Here is a 12,415-nt window from a genome sequence, read left to right as displayed (position 1 = left end):
TACGCTCAGTAACGCCCATTTCGTGGTATGAGAGAACTGGTAAATTGCGCCTAACTCAGAATCGCTCAAAGAAACACAAGATACATATTTCGGCCACAAGCGTGTGCTGCAAATAATTGCTAGATGTGGCCACAGTTGTTCTTGCCTGCAAAGCAGAACCAGACCCTGTGTACCTGGGCTATCAAGGTTGATTGACTACTTTGGAGATCTTGTCTATAATGCTATTATAATTTATTGAAATTACTATTGTTAGAAACATGTCCTATTAAAATAAGGCAATTTTGGAAAATGGCAAAGAAGCCAGTGCAGTAAATTTTAAATAAAGTTTATTTATAAAAGAGCAGTATGAAGAGTGACAGTTGGAGCACTGGGAGAGGAGAGCTGAGGATGCTATTGAGCAGCTGAGAGAGAGACATATAAGGGTGGGAGAGACATAAGCAAGACACAGGAATAAGCAGCAGAGAGAGAACACGCAGGAAGGAGTGACGCAGCAGTGGGAGAGGAACAGGAGCAACACAAAGTGACACTGACAACTGCACACTGTCAAATCACAACCCTGCTGACACCCTCAGCCTCAGGAGAGTGCAGCAAGTGACAGAGGCTGGAGAGTTTATACCTGGGCAGATTAGCCTACATCTGAGGGGAAGCTGTATAAATCAGCAACATCCACTGGACGGGGTGAGAAAAATGTTATATATAAATTTATATTGAAACCCGGTCCACTGCACAGGACATTAACACTGCAATACCTATACAGATAGTGGAGTCCATGGAAACAGTTCCAGTTTATGTAATGTAACCATCTGTAATACAGATCGCTGCAACACTTTGTTTATTGCTAAAAGGAGACAAACAGCTGTATGCCACCGGCCGCTTAACAAGATAACAAGATATTTGGGCAACTTTAACAACTCCCTGTAGTAACCTGGGTTACACCAAAGTGAACTGGGAATTTAATATTGTTGACAGGACATTGGGGGTCATTCCGAGTTGATTGCTCGCTAGCAGTTTTTAGCAGCTGTGCAAACGCATAGTCGCCGCCCACGGGGGAGTGTATTTTCGCTTTGCAGGAATGCGAACGCCTGTGCAGCAGAGCGCCTACAAATACATTTTGTGCAAAACAAGACCAGCCCTGTAGTTACTTACCCTGTGCGATGATTGCTGCGACGAGGGACACAGTAATGATGTCAGATACCCGCCCGGCCACGCCTGTGTTTTTCCAAACACTCCCAGAAAACGGTCAGTTGACACCCATAAATGCCCTCTTTCTGTCAATCTCCTTGCGTTCAGCTGTGTGATTGGAATCATCGCTAGAACCAGTGCAAAACCACAAAGGACTTCATACCCATACGAAGCGCGTGCGCATTGAGGTGCATACGCAGATTAGCCGTTTTTTTCACTGATCGCTACGCAGCGAACAACGGCAGCTAGCGATCAACTCGGAATGACCCTCATTATTTCAAAGTAAATAGTTGATTTATTTAAATACAGATGTAGTCACACATACGCACTCCCGGCACGCCTAGTCGGACCCATGCCTTTTGCTGCTCAATGCATTGTCGATGGGGCTCAGGTGTGACTAAAACGCATGCACACGTTGGTATGCGCATCGCGGCAAGCAAGGCGCATCAGTACCTAGTTGCAGCCGCAATGAGCGTGGCTACATCTGTAGGAGTCTAATTAATAATCGAAAATGGTTATAGATTGATAATTGTTCACATATTGTGGGGTAAATTTACTAAGGTGGGAGTTTATTAGAACTGGTGATGTTGCCTGTAGCATTATCTTCTAGAAGCAGCTAGATAAATGTTAATAAGTATCTGATTGGTTGCTATGTGCAACATCACCATTTAATAAAAACCTCCCACCGTAGTACCGCCATATGTGTATTTTAATAATCTAAATGGATTGATTATACTGTTGATAGAAATGAGCGATTCGAATTACATGGAATCCAAGCCACTCCGAGCTTCCAGGATCCGAGTCGCTCTGAGCCGCAGCTCGGGTGTTTCCGCCAGATTCAGATTCCAGATTCTCATCAGATTTTCGCAGGTTTTGGATTCGATATAAGGGGGCCGCGCAGATTACTCGGTGCCATTTAACTTCAGTTCAGGCGCGCTGCTGTATGCTCGCTCTGCTGATTTAAATGGCTGTGCGGTGTCTAGACAGAGTGACTAATACAATTGGCTGTTTTTGACTTATACAATACATATTTATATGCAGCGGTCTGCTCTACCGATTTAAGCGTCTGTGAGCTGTCCAGACAGAGTGACTAATACTCTGCAAGCCCCACCCACTGCGTTTACATAATCAGTGGGTTTAAAAAAAGTAAAGAAAAAAGTAAAAAAGATAAAAGTAAACAAATTGTTAACTTGTCTGTACTGTTCTGCACAATGCACCCCAGTACGCTCTGTACCCCAGTGCACGTGCGGAAAAACGGTCTGACTCCACACAGTATGAGCCAAGCTGCCAGTTAAAAAATATTGTTGTATAATGTAATTAAAACCCTCATCGTCATCATCCTCCTCATTAGTGATCGGAGGTAAATTGTTTTGTGGGGGCCCAAACAAAGCAAGCACTTCAGCAACAAAAGTGGTAGTCCCTGTTGCTGAAGTGTTTGGTCTGTGAAACTGTGCATGTCCTTTTTAATATCCAACATAAGGACAATTCCATCTTGCACAATTTTTCATTTCTGCACTGTTGTGTGGCAATGTTTCATAGATGTGCTATAAGCTTCCGCATGTTTGTGCTGCTGCTCTGTTGCTTAGTAACTAGCAGTGCCGTAACCAGACATTTTAGCGCTATGTGCAAGATACAGTATTTCGCCCCCCCCCCACTCCATATTTAAAACAGGGTCGATGCGCACCGTGGGTGCGCGTAAAAAATATAGGGGCGTAGCTTCATGGGGAAGGGGCGTGGGCACAAAATAATACCAATTCATATTACGCTGCACAGTAGTCTCCATTATTCAAATTGTGCCGCACAGTAGCGCCACTTACACACATTACACCAGGTAGAGCCCCTGTCACACATTACGGCAGGTAGAGTCCACCTTTACACATTATGGCAGGTAAAGCCGCTGTCACGCATTACGCCAGGTAGAGCCCCATTTTACACATCACGGCATGTAGTGCTTCTTTTTACACATTACTGCAGGTAGAGTCACGAGAGAGAGAGGAGAGAGAGGAGGGGTAGGGTTGGGAGGGAGAAAGAAAAGTCACTGGTAGAGAGACAGAGAGAGTGTGGTGGGAAAGAGACAGAGAGAGAGTGGTGGGAGGGGGAGAAAAAAATGGGAGAGGGATAGAGATGCGGTGGCTTAATCTACATGTGCGGCAGCAGGCAGTACCTGGAGCCTAGCCTGAGCACATAGGGAAGAGACACGCACACAGGTACCTACAGTATGTAATGGTGGCAGCTGTGCACTCATCTGGTGGCGGCGGTGGCAGAGCTTCTCTTCTCTTCCTGGGAGGGCGGACGGCCATGGTGGCGTCGGCGGGGGATGTCCCTGCTCAAACTCGTCCTCCCAACATTCCCTGTGCGGCAACCTGCAGGAGGCGGCGCGACCTTGGACCAGCCTGTATGCTGGAAGGACACTGGGCTGCTACATGAGTGGAGGATGAGCGCGGTGGAGTACACGGGGAGACTGAAACTGCTACCCAGTGCTGCTGGCTATTGTATATCAGCAGCAATGCGCTAAGCATCATCTGCGCACACCTAGTTACAGCCCTGATTTTATATATATATATATATATATATATATATATACATACTCTCATCAAGAGGAAAGCACAGTGGCACTCGGAGTTCTTAAAACATGTATTTCAAAACATCACAAACAGCACCAATGTTTCAGGGCCACATGATAGACTGTTTAAATCGCCTTAATATATTCTCATACCTACCAACTTCTGATGCTAACAATGCGGGACAAGTGCCCATGCCTAATGCGCTCGCCTGGAATCATGGGGCGCAGTTTGATGGTGAGGGTCGTGGCCTCACAGTAGTGCCAAATCCAGCAGTCATGTTGTCATTATTTTTATCATGCTGGTGGCTTTCCCAGCGCTTAAGGAGCTGCAGAAGAGCTCCCAGCCTCTTCCAGTGTCTGCAGCTTGCATGTGGATGATGGGCGCATGCACCAACCATCCATTCTCTGCTGCAGAGAATGCCCCCACCCCTCGCCCACGGGACATTGTGGCCAGGGCCGGTTCTGGCGCTCTGTGCGCCCCGGGCGGTAATAGGGGGCGTGGCTTCGTACAGGGGGCGTGGTCATTTACGCCCCCTGTACAGACTGAAATGATGTGCGGTGCGCGATGACGTCATCGCGCACAGCAAAGGTCCTCTCCACGAAGGGAAACTAGACGCGTAGCGTCTAGTTCCCTTCGTGGAGAGGACCTTTGCTGTGCGGTGCGCGATGACGTCATCGCGCACCGCACAGTAAAGGACCTCTCCACGAAGGGAAACTAGATGCGTACGCGTCTAGTTTCCCTTCACAGTGGCAGCGGGGGGGCAGCGGCCAGCGGCAGCAGGGGGGCAGCGGGGGGCACACAGCAGCAGCGGGTCTTGCCCTGGTGCGGCACCCTCCGGATGGCGCCCTGCGCCCTCCGGAAGGCGGCGCCCCGGGCAAAAGTCCTGCTTGCCCGTGGCAAGATCCGTTACTGATTGTGGCCCATGGGTGGGACAGTGGGACAGTCCCAGAAAAATGGGATTGCCCCACTGAAATCGGGTCAGTTGGGTGGTATGCATTCTTTACCTGCATTAATTGATTTCTATTTCGGATTATGAAATAAACCATTTAAATCTTTTATGCCAAGCCCTGTTTGCCTTTTTTTGTGTCTATCTGGGGAAACCTTGCTTCTCTGCTATGGCATGATGATATAGGGGAGAGCTGCTGCGAAAGGAAGAATATCACACCAAGGTAACTGAGGCGATAAAAGGTATAAAGGCAGAGTTGTGGAGGTTCCATGGTCATATGTAATCGGCCTTAAAAAATAAAGGGAGATGGGCTGAACCTTTTCTTGATGTTTAAATGTTAGCTTACAGCTCACATAACCCTCACCTGAAAAGAAGGTGAAAAATGCATCCGGCTTTAAGGTGCAACAAGTTACTTAGATGATACCTATTTTTAGTATGTTCAGACCTTTCAAATAAAAAAATGGGCCCAGGAGACTGACACATTGAAGGTGCATTAGGGATATTTATAGTCTACTTTGCAGTGGTAGGACGAGCAGTTCAGGGAGAAAATACGAGGCTCTGGGGATAATGTAAAAATAGTACACCTAGAGGAGTTACAGGGCAAAATACATAAGGACACCCACAAGCAGTAGCGGATCTTGCCACGGGCAAGCAGGACTTTTGCCCGGGGCGCCACCTTCCGGAGAGCGTCGGCTCCTTCCGGAGAGCGCCGCACCATGGCAAGATCCGCTACTGTTTGGCAGTGCCCCCCGCTGTGTCCCCCGCTGTGAAGGGAACTAGATGCTACCCGTCTAGTTTCCCTTCGTGGAGAGGACCTTTGCTGTGCGGTGCACGATGACGTCATCGTACACCGCACAGCATTGTGGGACTGGCACAGACACTAGGGGTCATAATTGACCTCTAGTGTCTATCTATGCTGTGCTATGGGAGAGACGTCATGACGTCTCTCCCATAGATCCGAGGAGAGGAGCGGCGCCAGCGGAGGTCTGCAGCGCTCGGGAATCAGGAGCGGGAATAGTAAGTATTAATTTTTATTTTTTTTGTAAGCGGCGCTACTGTACAGGGGGCAAAAATGGGGGCACAACTCTACAAGGGGCGTAACTGACCACGCCCCTGTATGAAGCCACGCCCCTATTTTTCACATGGGGCGCCACAAGGGCTAGAACCGGCCCTGCCCACAAGGCCAAACAGCTGAAGGGAGACGACAGAATAAAGCAAATGTAAATATATGTCCAGGTATCGGCAACCAGTATTTTATATTAGGTAAATGTATCGATGCAGAGCATTATACTGGTGACTGGACAAAGCTGTACCCACCCAGAACCCACTTGCTATTTGCTACAACCATTCTAAATGCAAGTTAGGTAATGGAGAAGTTGAACAGGCCTTTTCTTAAATACTGCAACTTTTTTTTCATTTTGATAAAACTCAAATTGGTATCTTTAGTGGTCACCATAATGAATAGTGTTCACTATAGGATTTTATCGGGCAGGGTGCAAATCACAGAGAAGGGCACATTTTAATGGTTGTGACAGCTGTGTGGCGAACTGTGGGTACTAATGTGTAGCATGGAATTATACAGTACGTAATATAAAATCTTTCCTACTCAACCTCCACATGCTTTTTCAATGCCTCTCCAACCTCCCTACCTGCAATCAGTCCACCTCACATGCACCTTAGATGCCTACCAGACCACCTCATATTCCCCTACTGTGCCCCTCGAGTACATACTTGATATTCCACTCTGGAGGTATTGGTGTATCTAATTAGGAAGCTATGCCTCTCTGTCAGCAGATGGGACCCTGCCATCTCATCTGCTATCTAGAGACAGACAGGTGTAACACCCCGCAGTTGGTTAAGTGGTTGAGAGAGATATCACAGGTGTTGGGTGGCTTTGTGACAGATCTTTCCACTTAAAATGTTCTTTCCCATACCTTGTCCTGTAGTACCTTGCTAATTTAAACAAAACAGGAGTGAGTCAGCAATTCCAACAGGATGTCTTTTTATTGAGCCGCAATGAACTCTGGATTGAGGATGATGATTGGTTAATTGGCAAAAATATGAAATAATCACAAGAAGAAAAGGGCATAAAAAAAAGTTAAAGAGATGACAATTGACTACACATTGGATCACATTGGATCATTCATAAATGCAAAAGACAATTAAATCACAGATATTTGCGTATTGCAATCACAAACTGTAATGTGGTGATGAGAAGAATAATCAAAAACAGAATTTCACAATAACAGTTACTAAATACCTAGCTTTCCCTAACCAAGTTGGAATAATCTTCACGGGCAAATAACATTGGAGCTTTGTTTAAATCCTGAGGTGCCACAGTTTTGCAATGGGGGACTGGTACACCTGAACACAAGTAATCCTGGGTTAATAAGAATGTAACTGTAACTCAAGGGGACAGTGATAAGAGCGGAGAAGTGAGCCAGTGGAGAAGTGCTCATGGCAACCAATCAGCACTGAAGTAACATCTATAATTTGCATACTATAAAATTATACAGAGCTGCTGATTGGTTGACGGGGCAACTTCTCCACTGGCTCACTTCTCCGCTCTTATCACTGCTTAGTAAATGTCCCCCTTAGTCTTATTCAAAAAAGATGTAGCTAGCCAAAGTGTTGTAGGGTCTCTTGACAAATACAGTTTATTTGGTAGTAAAGGGGGGTACACACGGAGAGATCCGTGCTTAAAATCTAAGCAATCTTGCTAGATTGCTTAGATTTTAAGCACGGATCTGCCGTGTGTATGCCCTCCAGCGATAGCGATGCGCGGCCCCGCACATCGCTATCGCCGATGCTAGATTGAGCCTGCATGCAGGCTCAATCTAGCGAGTCGCTCACTTCACCGTTGTGTGAAGTGAGCGGCCCCCCGTCGGCTTTCCCCCTCGCTCAGCTCATCGCGCTGTGCTGAGCGGGGTGAGAGATGTGTGCTGAGCGGTCTGTGTTAAGATCGCTCAGCACACATCTCTCCCGTGAGTACCCCCCTTAAGGGTTCCTTGGGCAAATAAACTCAGTCTTTTCCAGATAAAGTAACTCACTTTCACATGCATAAATGACTCAGAGTAACTCACTTTCACTTGCACAAATGACTCTTTTATCTTCCATAATCATTAGTATATCTCCCAGCAGTACTTAAACATGGAGTAGTTGTTTTAGCTACAGATGGAGCCGCGCTCATCTGAGGCGGCTCCATTGCACAGGAGCGTTCCCGGCGTGACTAGGTGATCCTCGTCACGCCGGGAGTGCATTAAGACACTCCCATAAAAGTTAATGGGGCGCATGCGCGTCATGAATGCAACGGTAGCACAGATGGAGCCACGATTAGTGTGGCTCCATCTGTATACTCAAACAGGGGTTGATTAGTAAGATGTTGTGCTGTAATGCTGTATTACACTGCCTGCTCCTTTTACACTGTGCAGCGTGTGACCAATTAGATACTTGGGACTGGTTTGCCATGGTTCGTTACAATAACATTCTCTGCTGGACCTGTTTCAGCGGTTCCTCCCTACACAAGATGGCGACGGCATCCGTGCCTTTCAGTAGGCCTGGCGGTGTCCGGTCCCATACTGTGATGTCTCACACTCACTCACCCAGCTCTGCTACTTTGGCTCTGCAGCGCTGCTCTCACCACCAAGCGTGACCATGTGGTTTGCATCCATCACTCAGCTCCCACTCCGCACCTCACTCTTCGTGTCCAGCACCTCCAACTACTTCCATTCGACTCCTCCTTCTTCCAACAAGGCGCCTCTGCTCCCAGACTGCCTTATCCAATCCGCAATCAGTACCTGGACCATGTGATAGGACTAGGGTCCATCCTTAACCCATGATGTGCCAGCACTCCACCTTCACTGCTGCAGTCACTGTAAGTAAGCTTTTAAAGGGGCACACACACCATTTTCCGGGGTACCACACAGATGGACTGGGGTTGCCTCAGCGCGATAAAGCAAACCCTGTTCCTCTGTCTCTCACCAGATAGTATAGGCACAAGATAAAAATGGCTTAATTCAATCACTGCTGTCTCCGACTCCAGAGGTCATCTCCTCCTTGTCTGGTGTTCAGTGTGAGGTCAGCATGGTTACCAGAGAGCGATGCAAGGTCAGCTGGTTGTCAGCAATCCGCAGGATTGGGCAGAGTACATTAAATGGGCAAGGCGCAGCACCCTGCTAAAGAAGGCTAGCGGGAACACTATGTAAGCACTTCCTTTCAACATGGCTGACAGTTCCTTGCAGGATGGGAGGCAAGCTAACACTCTTACTTCTGGTTTTGGAGGAAGCTGTTTGAAGAGACTTGCATAAGACTACCTGGATAAACAGCATTCAGAACCAATTCATGAGCAGACATTACAGATTACACATTGGGAACCAAAGTAACCCATCTGCACTCTCCTGTCCCAGTGAGCTGTGAAATATTCCACCTCGCTCCATTATAACTGCACAGGCGACTTAACAAAAAAAGCAACAACATCTAGCAGGCGCTCGAGAGAGGACAAGAGTCCCCCCCACCCTCTCTCTATCATGTCAGAATAATAAGAATCTGTGATTTCAGCACTTACAGGGTCAAAGTTACACAATGTGTTATACTTTGCAGTGCATTTCCCGCTGACATTCGGGGAAATTACATTTATGCATAGGGCATACGGCGTTTAAACACTGCACTCCGATGGTGCCCCTGAAACTGACAAGACAGTTTGATTTATGAGCCCAATTCCCTAAAACAGATGCTGAGAGTAGTAGAAGTGTATTTTTTATATTCCTCCTTGCTTTTATCCATTCTGGCAGTGATCAAGTGATGGATTAGGGTGCCTAACGTTGTCTAAGGTAGTTTTAAATTTAATCCAGCAAACAACAAACCAGAAATACATAATTTAACTCTGTAAGCAGAAGAGGAAGGAGAGCTGTTCGGTAGCTTTTCATTTTTTCTTTCATTATAAACCGTAGTGTCACATCTATTACTCATTCTCTATTGTGACCTGAGCGTCATATTTTAACACAAACAAAAGAACAAAACTTGCAGTGGAGTATTCTGGGTAATTACCATGTGGAACAGAGCATTGGCTATCTGCCCCAGAAAGAATGGTGTAGGATGCTGTTATATTGCTTTTTCTACTATATTCCATCTTGTTCCTGCTGTTGTCATAATTAAGTTACTACACAAATTTTAAAGGTAAAAAAATAATTTCACCTAAATGTTTTTTTTTTATTTTAATAAACTCCCTATCGTCTGTGACGTCCAGGTGCAGAACTTAGGGGGCAACACAGTCGCTTCCCAGTGGCACCTGCATTTGGCCAAGACTCGTCCAGACCATCCTAAGTTGGCTCCATGTGGTCAGTTACTTGCTTGCAGAACCTCCCAGAGTATCCTAAGGACTTTCCAGGCAGTCAACCACTTCCTTGTCCCTGGAGCACCGCCACCTTTGCATGACATCATGATGCCCCACGTTCAGGAGTGCAACAGGGCAGTCATTTGCCCTGTTATGGCCCTGTGAACCAATATGCAATATACAGCACTTATCTTCATGAATAAATGCTTATTTCCCTATAGACTGTAAGCTTGTGAGCAGAACCTTTCTTCCTCTCTGTCTGTTATTACTAGAGATGAGTGGGTTCGGGTCTCAGAGAACCGAACCGTACCGAACTTCACCATTCGAGTCCGGTTCCGAGCCAGGCTTGGGTTTTCCAGAACGAGGCAAAACGTCATCATCCCACTGTCGGATTCTCGCGGGATTTGGATTCAATATAAGGAGCCATTTTCACTCCAGCATTGGAGGGTGTACAGAGAGGACGTGTCTCTGTTCTCTCAGTGTCCTCAGTATCCCTAGCTTGTGCTGAATCTGTCCAGTCACAGTGCTTGGTCCTCTGCTGCCATATGTCCAGTGCTGCCCAGTGGTGCTGTGTTGTGCTGCATCAGTTCAGTGGTGGTGTGTTGTACTGCATCAGTCACAGTGGTGGTGTCCTCTGTTGCCATATGTCCAGTGCTGTCCAGTGGTGCTGTGTTGTGCTGCATCAGTTCAGTGGTGGTGTGTTGTGCTGCATCAGTCACAGTGCTGGTGTCCTTTGCTGCCATATGTCCAGTGCTGCTGTATAATAAGTCCCTTACAGTGTTGCTGTGTTGTCCTGCATCAGACCAGTGGTAGTGTCCTGGGCATCAGTGAGTCCAGTGACCATCAACAGTGGTGGTGTCATCTGCTGCCATATGCCCAGTGCTGCTGTATAATTATCTGTGTTGTCCTGCATCAGACCAGTGCTAGTGTCCTGTGCATCAGTCAGTCCAGTGACCATTCACAGTGGTGGTGTCCTCTGCTGCCATATGTCCAGTGCTGCTGTTTATTACGTCCCTTACAGTGTTGCTGTGTTGTCCTGCATCAGACCTGTGGTAGTGTCCTGCCCATCAGTGATTCCAGTGACCAGGCAGTCACAGTGGTATACGCTGCTGCTATATGTCCACTGCTGCCGTACAACAACAACAACAACAACAACAACAACAACAACAACAACAACAACAACAACAACAACAACAACAACAACAACAACAACAACAACAACAACAACAACAACAACAACAACAACAAGTCCCTCACAGTGTTGCTGTTTTGTGCTGCATCAGACCAGTGGTAGTGTCCTGGCCATCAGCCATCAGTCATTCCTGTGCAGCATATTGTGTTATATAACTCCAGAAACATAATGGAGAAAAAAAATTTGGAGGATAAAATAGGGAAAGATCAAGAACCACTTCCTCCTAGTGATGAAGCTGCTGCCACTAGCCATGACATACGTAGACGATGAAATGCCATCAACGTCGTCTGCCAAGGCCGATGCCCAATGTGATAGTAGACGGCATGTAAAATCCAAAAAGCCAAAGTTCAGTAAAAAGAACCAAAACCAGAAATTTTAATGGTTAGAGGAAAAACGTACACTTGCCAATATGCCATTTACGACACGGAGTGGCAAGGAACGGCTGAGGCCCTCGCCTATGTTCATGACTAGTGGTTCAGCTTCACATGACGATGGAAGCCTCATAACTGAGACCTTGACACTTATGTTGGTGTTAGACGTGCGTCCGGTATCCGCCATTAGTGCAGTGGGATTTAGACAATTGATGGAGGTATTGTGTCCCCGGTACCAAATCCCATCTAGATTCCACTTCACTAGGCAGGCGATAGCGAGATTTTGCCATTTAATTCCACTGATTTGGACGTATAATTATTAATTACAGTGATCTTGCCAATTAATTCCAGTGATTTGGACGTATAATTCAAGTGATTTGGACATATAATTATTAATTACAGTGATCTTGCCAATTAATTACAGTGATTTGGACATATAATTATTAATTACAGTGATCTTGCCAATTAATTCCAGTCATTTGGACGTATAATTCCAGTGATTTGGACGTATAATTCCAGTGGTAATTGTTTGTGTCGCTTGGCTTAGTCATACAGCTACCTCATTGCACTTCTTCGACCTCTTTGCATGAGGTGCTGTTTGGGGCCTAGTTTTTGAAAAGTGCCATCCTGTGTGACACTGCCGTATGAGTCCAGGGGTACTGCTCTATTAGTCCTCGGGTACTGCCGTATAAATCCACCGATTGCAGATTTTTTTTAAAGTGACTGGAGCGTGCTGGAGATGCTGTCAGTGGACAGAACAATTCGACATTCAGCTACTGCGTGACACTACTAGATGGGCCAGGTGGTTGTGTCGCTTTGCTTAGTCAT

General features: G+C 46.6%; 1 long non-coding RNA gene across 1 annotated transcript in view; it reads left to right on the top strand.

Moving 5' to 3' along the window:
* The first annotated feature begins 432 nt into the window (after positions 1-432).
* Positions 433-12,415, top strand: part of LOC134931768 (uncharacterized) — a 93,420-nt gene continuing 81,437 nt past the window's right edge. Inside the window, exon 1 of the long non-coding RNA XR_010179169.1 lies at positions 433-678. This is a non-coding gene — a long non-coding RNA (uncharacterized LOC134931768). The remainder of the gene's footprint in view (positions 679-12,415) is intronic.

This window comes from Pseudophryne corroboree, chromosome 6, assembly GCF_028390025.1.
Source record: "Pseudophryne corroboree isolate aPseCor3 chromosome 6, aPseCor3.hap2, whole genome shotgun sequence".
NCBI classification, from domain to species: Eukaryota; Metazoa; Chordata; class Amphibia; order Anura; family Myobatrachidae; genus Pseudophryne; species Pseudophryne corroboree.
Note: the sequence above shows the minus strand (reverse complement) of the source record. Positions and strands in the feature narration are given on the sequence as shown.